The 8,670-nt window shown below is 29.8% G+C and overlaps 1 non-coding gene across 1 annotated transcript; it reads right to left on the reverse strand.

The window, feature by feature from the left end:
- Positions 1 to 4,711: 4,711 nt before the first annotated feature.
- Positions 4,712 to 4,799, reverse strand: TRNAS-GCU (transfer RNA serine (anticodon GCU)). Its single transcript has one exon. It is a non-coding gene; the product is annotated as a tRNA-Ser (tRNA).
- Positions 4,800 to 8,670: the final 3,871 nt, after the last annotated feature.

Raw genomic sequence — 8,670 nt, forward strand, 5'->3', positions numbered from 1 at the left:
ATCCAATGAACCCACCATTTGAATAAAGTAAAATAAAAAACCAAGTCTATAGAACAGAGATAAATATATACATTTATTCACGATCGGATTATATTTGTTTGATATACTGTTGTCAATATAAAAGTTAATGTTGAGAAAAGAACATAATGTAGAAAACCATAAATTGAAATAAAAAATTATTCAATATTTTCTTATTAAATTTATTAAATTTATTAAATTCAATATAATATTTAATTACTATAACTATAAATAAATAGAAATTAAAAATAAAAAAACTAATGACTTGTATTAAATTAGCACTACATATTTAATAAAGATAAATACAAAAAGGTATAGGCGTAAAAAAAATTCGGAGAGAAGTATAAAAAAATCTTGATTGGGTTTACGCAATCAATATAAGTAAAAAAAGTAAGCTTAAATCCCATGTTTTTTTTATGAACAAATAAAATAAATAAAAAAAAATAAAGTTAAAGTTTCAACGAAAAATAAACCATTATTGAATTAGCGATAATGTAAAATTTTATATTTATAGATCCAACTATTTCATTCATTTATTCACTTGATCTTTTTTCTATCTATCTGTCTTATATGAATTTATCTCACTAAAATAAAAATAAATTTTTGTCGTTATAGACGACGACATCTTATGGTAGTAATAATAAATTGAGTAGGAATAGAGCAAGAGAGGGGGAGTTGTATAGAAAGGGTTATGCAAAGTTATATACAAGTCACCCCCTCCCCCCTTTTTTTTATTTATTGTATTTCATTAATTGAATTTAATCTGTTAATTAAGAGAAAGGTCCATAAAAACTCCCGCCTTCTTTGAAATGTCATGAACAGTTCCCGTAGGTTGAGCGCCCTTTTCAAGGAAATATAGAATAGCAGGAACATTTAAATAAGTTTGATTCTTTATCGGATCATAAAAACCCACTTTCCGAAGATCTCTTCCTTCTCTTCTGGATCGAACATCAATTGCAACGATTCGATAAACCGCCCATTGGGATAGATGTAGATGAATAATACCCCCCCCCCTAGAAACGTATAAGAAGTTTTCTCCTCGTACGGCTCAAGAAAATTAGAAATTATGTCTATATATAGAATTTATAATTAATGTCAAATAGATCCATCAAATCATCAAATCAATTAAACTATGATTTAAGTACTTTTTCTTATTCTTGCCCGAAAAAGAAAAAAATCATTCGTATTCACATCCTCCTAACTCAAGTTGGATAACTCTCAAATAATCCAAAGGAAAACCTTTAGGCATTTCCTTTATTGAGCGGTCTCTAACCACGCATTTTTTGTCTGTCTCCTTTAGAATTTATTTTGATTCTTCATTATGATCTATTTTTTGAGACAACTGAAAACGGTATTTACTTGTTCCAGGATTCTTTATCGTTGCCTTGAATCGTTGGGTTTAGACATTACTTCGGTGATCTTTAATCATTTAAAAAAATGGCAGCAACATACCATTTTTGCAATTTCTTTCTATCAAAGAATCATACAAATGGTTGATTCCCATGTGATACACTTTTGATCGAAAGAGTTTTACCAATTCCAATAAATTTTCGTTATGAATTTGAAACTTGTTAGAATTGGATCCTTTCGATTTCTATATCGAAAATATACTTACGAAGTTGTTTCAACTTATTAATTAACACTAACCCTAGATCCATGTCCCTAAAAAATGAATCAATACTTTTTACTCGAGCTCCATCATGATCATGTACTATTTACATCGCAACCCTCAAAAAATGAGGTTTTTCCAGTGGAACAGAACAAACGATGTCGAGCCAAGAGCACCCTCATTCCTATATAATTAATAAAAAAAATGGTGGATGTAAGAATCCACAACCGACCATATCCTTCAAGTCGCACGTTGCTTTCTACCACATCGTTTTAAACGAAGTTTTACCATAACATTTCTCTAGTAGGTTGCTGTAACCAGTATGTAATTGATTCAATTATGGAATCATGAATAATCATTGGTTCGGTCGGTACATAGTAATCTATACTTTTATGAATGGGTAGTTTCTGAAGAAGTCTCAACAAGAATTCAATTTACCCCATATAATATATCTATTTTTTTCTTTTTTAATTTATTAATTTAATGGGGTGGGGAATAAAGACTGATGTAAGGAAGGATTGGGGTTGTTATTATTTTTGATAAATCATAATCGAAAGAAAAGAACTAGGAGATCCCCATATCTATCATATAGACTAAACAAATGTTTCTGAAAGTAATTATTGAAATAAAATAAAGTTTTCAATGAAATAGAACGATAACAAGACATACATATAAGCATTTCCTCATTTTCTGCGTAGTTTATTTGACCTGAAAAATTCAATAATCTTTCTGCAATTTTTACCTAAGGTAATGTAATAAGGTAAAGTGAATAAGATAATAGATTTTGTCTCAATTGTTACATAGATTTACAATTATTCATTAGAATTAGAGAAACCACAAAATACTTAAAAACGAGGTTCAAAGAAAATACATATGTTACGTATGTAACTTGATTGTTTTTTAATGATACTCGGACAGACGCAGACATTGAAATTGGTATTTTTCGTTGACGATTAACTCCTATCTACTCCGTCAATTCTATGAAGATGATGAATCATAAATCAAAAAAGAATCCTATATTATATGTAGTTTAGGGAGTGCTAGACTATTTTGTATAAATGCAAGTTAAAACAAGTCCAGATTAAGTCATTGCTCCTATTTTTTTTTTTACTTTAAACCAGTTAATCCTATTGATTATTGATTATTGATTGAAGTTAATTAGTACCCCAATATCAAACGAACACCCGCGTTTATAATTTATAAATCCACAGAAAATTAATAATCAGACTGCACCACCATTTAAAGTTAAAGTATAGGGAAAAAAGAAAGAGAGGCTTTCGCATTTATATTTAGAATGCATCATTGAAAATTCCAATGGATATAAGAAGTAAGGCTTTTTTTTTTATTTTTATGAGTAACTAATTTAAATATGAAAGGTATGGACATAGAATGAAAAGCCCGTCCCCGGATCTTTTTTTTTATATTATAATAAAAACTCTTTTCTTTTGATCTATGTTCCCATCTTACTTGGATACAAATAGATTCAATTACATCTGTGTGTTATTTGGTGTTATTTGAACACGATTAAATTTGCGAAAAAGATATAATTCAGATAAGAATTAATCATTATAAGAAAAAAGAATCATATTCTATCCAATATTATTATACTCTTAATAAAAAAAAAAAAAGACAATCTTTTATTCTGATATAAAATCGGTATTATGATACGACATATATAATCTGATATGATATATATAATAAGTATGCTCTGGGACGGAAGGATTCGAACCTCCGAATACCGGGACCAAAACCCGTTGCCTTACCACTTGGCCACGCCCCATTTTATATTTCTATTCGACATTAATAAACACTAATATTCTTATTAGTTGTTCGTCAATTATAGTCTAAATATCTATAGAATAGATTGTTACTAGGATTTTGATACATTTAGATATAGAATTAAACGAAATTTATTGATCATTACATATAATTCAATTAAGATATTGTATGAAAGTATGATTTCTTCTATTCTCTTTTAATTTGAGAATTGAAGTATTTTTGGTTGAGTTAGTTCAAATCAAAGAAAAGTTTTTTGGTCTACCTTATTTTTATTTTTTAATTTTTACTCATTTTTTTTATATAACTTAAACTTAAAAAAAAAAAATAACATTATATTATTAAATTATTAATTTTATATTATTAATAACAATAACTCATATTAATAACTCAATCAAAATAAATACAATTATCTTCAAGAACAAAACAAAAAAACAAAACGTTTGTTATGCTTAATATCTTTAGTTTGATCTGTATCTGGTTTAATTCTACTCTTTCTTCAAATAGTTTTTTCTTCGCCAAATTGCCCGAAGCCTACGCTTTTTTGAATCCAATCGTAGATTTTATGCCAGTAATACCTGTGCTATTTTTTCTCTTAGCTTTTGTTTGGCAAGCTGCTGTAAGTTTTCGATGAGATTTTGAATACTGTCCTAGAAAAATTCATGATTTATTATAAAAAAAAGATTCTAACAATTGATAAGATCGGATAAGTCTTATAGTATAAAGCTTCAATTCAAATATTGAAATTCTTGTATCGCCACGATAAGTCTGGAGATCACCCCATTTACTAATTCGGACCCTTTTTTTACATTGAAAGAACCTATTAGAGTCCCCCACAATTAGATATTGTGGGTATGCAAAAAATTTTGTTAATGAAAGACTTGACTCATATTACATTACAAATGAATTTATGAAAATTCCTTTCTATTTCTTCTATTTCTAGCTTTATAAAAACCATTTTTGGTGTCAAAATGCGGTATATGTGGTATAAAAATGGAGAATCTATTCTCTTTTTTTCCAAAAAAATGATCTTGGAGATTGTGTAATGCTTACTCTCAAACTATTTGTTTACACAGTAGTGATATTCTTTGTTTCTCTCTTTATCTTCGGATTCCTATCTAATGATCCAGGACGTAATCCTGGACGTGAAGAATAAAAAATAAAGTTTTTGTTTTCCTTGCTCGATTTTTAAATGTTCTTAGGATTTTATTTATTCCACATCTTTAACTATTAAATAAAAAAATAAAAAAAAAAAAAGACTCGTCGAAATTGAAAGATAAATAAAAAATACCACGTCATTGACAAAAGCGGAAAGAGAGGGATTCGAACCCTCGGTACGAAAAACCCGTACAACGGATTAGCAATCCGACGCTTTAGTCCACTCAGCCATCTCCCCCAATCGAAAAAGGATAATTACTATGTTACATTACACAAAAAGTAAGGTTTGAAAAAAGAGTCTTTCTTTCTTTTATACCATACCTCTTATTTTTATTTTTTATATTCTTTTTATTATATATAATTATATAGTATCTAGACATATAAAATATAAAAAATATTAAAAAATATAGAAACTAAAAGTAATTCCATTGAGATAAAGTAAGGGCTCGAAAGAGATATCTCCAATCCACTATTCCAATGAATATAAATTATAATTCTATAATTATATATATATATATTATAAGTAATAATAGTAATAATATATATTATAAGTAATAAATTATATATTACTACTATATAATTTAATATATAATAAAAGTACCTCTTTGATTTCGTCTCCAAGAGCTTTTTTTAATTCCACAGCCCGGCCTGGTCAGTACCTCGCTGGGCCTTTTTTGTTCCAATGAATCATAGAAAAAATGATTTATTTGATTTGAAAAAAGGATACTTGTTATTGAAACAACAACAATCATAATAAAGACTATTTCGATTCCTATGATACAGAATAGAATCAAAGTGCCATTTCTTAATTATTTGATCTTTCTTTTTTTTATTCCATTTACTTTACTGGAATAAAAAAAAGAAAGAATGGAACCATATATTCTTGCAGAATTTTATGTTTTGGCGTACATTATCGAACCGTATCCGTCAATGTCAAAGCACCCCCATCAAAAAAAGGTGTTATTTAGTTATTTAAATGACTCCTCTTTCCCTAATTTAATCGGGCTCCTTGAACAAAGCACGTCAACGCTCTAATTTTCATGATTCTTTTCTGATCCTATCTTCTTAATTATTATGGCTAATTTTTTTGTTCGACAAAGGATACATTTATATACAATAATCACATTGTAGCGGGTATAGTTTAGTGGTAAAAGTGTGATTCGTTCTATTAATCCCGTAATAGTTAAGGGGTCCCTTCGGAATGTTTGATTACTATTCCGATCAAAAACTTTATTTCTTAAAAGGATTTAATCCTTTACCTATCAATGAAAGATTCGAGGAAGAATGGACATTCTCGTGATTTATATCCAAAAGATTCAATTAGAAATTAAAAAAAAAATTGGATTATGAAATTACGAAACATAATTTGTTTTTAAATTGGATCAATACTTCCAATTGAATGAGTATGAGTAAAGTATCCATGGATAAAGAGAGAAGGGAGTATTTCTAATCGTAACTAAATCTTCAATTTTATGATTTGTATGTATAAGAGAGATTGAAGCAAAATAGCTATTAAACAATGACTTTGGTTTACTAGAGACATCGACATATTGTTTTAGCTCGGTGGAAACAAAATCCTTTTCCTAAGGATTCTTTCAAATAGAAATAGAGAACGAAGTAACTAGAAAGATTGTTAGAATCCCCCTCTTCTATAGGGATCATCTAGAAAGCGGGTTGTTTTGAATGCATTCAAACGGAAAAGCTGACATAGATGTTATGGGCCGAAATTCTTTTTTCATTTTTTTTTTATTTCGTTTACATCTGACATCTGTGGAATTTATCCATCTTCCATAAAGGAGCCGAATGAAACCAAAGTTTCACGTTCGGTTTTGAATTAGAGACGTTAAAAATGATGAATCAACGTCGACTATAACCCCTAGCCTTCCAAGCTAACGATGCGGGTTCGATTCCCGCTACCCGCTTATATCTCTATATTTATTATTCTAGATTTAATATATATATATTATAGATATTATATCTAGAATAATTTATTCATTTATATTTATTATATATTAAAATTAACATTAATTATATTAATATATTAAATAATATAAAAATAATATAATTAATCAGATTAATGTAATTAATCTAATTTAATGTAATTAATATACCGAATCGTTGAATTGAATGTGCAATTTTTGGAATTCTCTCACATATTCTTTTTTTCAGAAAAAAAGATGTGACAATTAAACTAAGAAAAAAAAAAAGCGTCCATTGTCTAATGGATAGGACAGAGGTCTTCTAAACCTTTAGTATAGGTTCAAATCCTATTGGACGCAATTTATTTCCATATATTTTGTTATATTTCTTTCTACTAGGTATTTTGAATGATTTGAATAAGAGACGCTTATACTTAACTATATATTATAATATTATAGTTATAACTTCTTTTTATAGTTATAATTTATTTTATCTTAATATGAAATCTATTATATTATAGAATATGAAATATATTAATAATTTCATAATATAAACTATAATAAAAAAGAAAAAATTAGAAAGTTATCTAAAAGAATTTTTTTATACATACTTGTTCCTGAAGTAGAAATTATACTTGTTCCTGAAGTAGAAAGCGTTCCATTTGTTCTTGAATAGCTTCTTTCAAAAGGGCTTCTGCTTCCTCAGTGAATGTCTTGGTGGAAGATATAATTTCTTGGAACTGAGGTTTATTCGTTTTTAAGTAAGTACGTAACTCACCGAGAAATTTCTTTACCTGTCCAATTTCTAATGAATCAAGATAACCATTCGTTCCAGTATAAATAGTCATTATCTGTTCTTCCACCGTGAGAGGATCTGCTTGAGATTGTTTGAGCAACTCGCGTAATCGTTGACCTCTTGCCAATTGATTCTGAGTAGCTTTATCGAGATCAGAAGCGAATTGTGCAAAGGCTTCTAATTCTGCGAATTGCGCCAATTCCAATTTTAATTTGCCGGCTACTTGTTTCATGGCTTTAATTTGAGCTGCGGATCCTACTCTGGAGACGGAAATACCCACGTTAATAGCAGGTCTGATTCCAGCATTGAATAGATCGGCAGATAAGAATATTTGTCCATCTGTAATCGAAATTACATTAGTAGGAATATAAGCCGAAACATCTCCCGATTGGGTCTCAACTATTGGTAAAGCAGTCATACTTCCTTCACCTAAATGAGAACTTGATTTAGCGGCTCTTTCCAAAAGTCGTGAATGCAAATAAAAAACATCCCCTGGATAAGCTTCGCGACCCGGTGGTCTTCGTAATAGAAGAGACATTTGGCGATAAGCCTGTGCTTGTTTGGACGGATCATCATAAATGATTAAAGTGTGTTGTTCACGGTACATAAAATATTCAGCCAGAGCGGCTCCTGTATAAGGAGCGAGGTATTGTAATGTAGCCGGAGAATCCGCCGTTTCAGCTACCACAATCGTGTATTCCATTGCTCCCCTTTCTTGTAAAGTAGTTACTACCTGAGCCACAGAAGATGCTTTTTGACCAATAGCAACATAAACACATATTACATTTTGCCCTTGTTGATTGAGAATCGTATCTGTGGCTACTGCTGTTTTACCGGTCTGTCTGTCTCCAATAATTAATTCTCGCTGACCACGTCCTATAGGGATCATCGAATCAATAGCAATAAGTCCTGTTTGAAGAGGCTCATATACGGAACGTCTAGAAATAATACCAGGAGCGGGAGATTCAATTAACCGAGATTCAGAAGCTGAAATTTCCCCTCGACCGTCAATAGGTTTAGCTAGGGCATTTATAACACGACCTAAATAAGCCTCACTTACTGGTATCTGAGCAATTTTTCCTGTTGCTTTTACAGAACTTCTTTCTTGTATCATCAAACCGTCACCCATTAATACAACACCAACATTGTTTGATTCCAAATTTAGAGCAATACCTATTGTACCCTCTTCAAATTCTACTAATTCACCCGCCATTACTTCATCAAGACCATAAATACGGGCAATGCCGTCGCCTACTTGAAGTACGGTACCGGTATTTACAACCTTTACTTCTCTATTATATTGCTCAATACGTTCACGAATAATATTACTAATTTCATCTGCCCGAATGGTTACCATGAGTATTTCTTAATTTAATATTTAATTATTTTTTTTT

This window comes from Corylus avellana, unplaced genomic scaffold, assembly GCF_965113065.1.
Source record: "Corylus avellana unplaced genomic scaffold, dhCorAvel1.hap1.2 HAP1_SCAFFOLD_243, whole genome shotgun sequence".
NCBI lineage: Eukaryota > Viridiplantae > Streptophyta > Magnoliopsida > Fagales > Betulaceae > Corylus > Corylus avellana.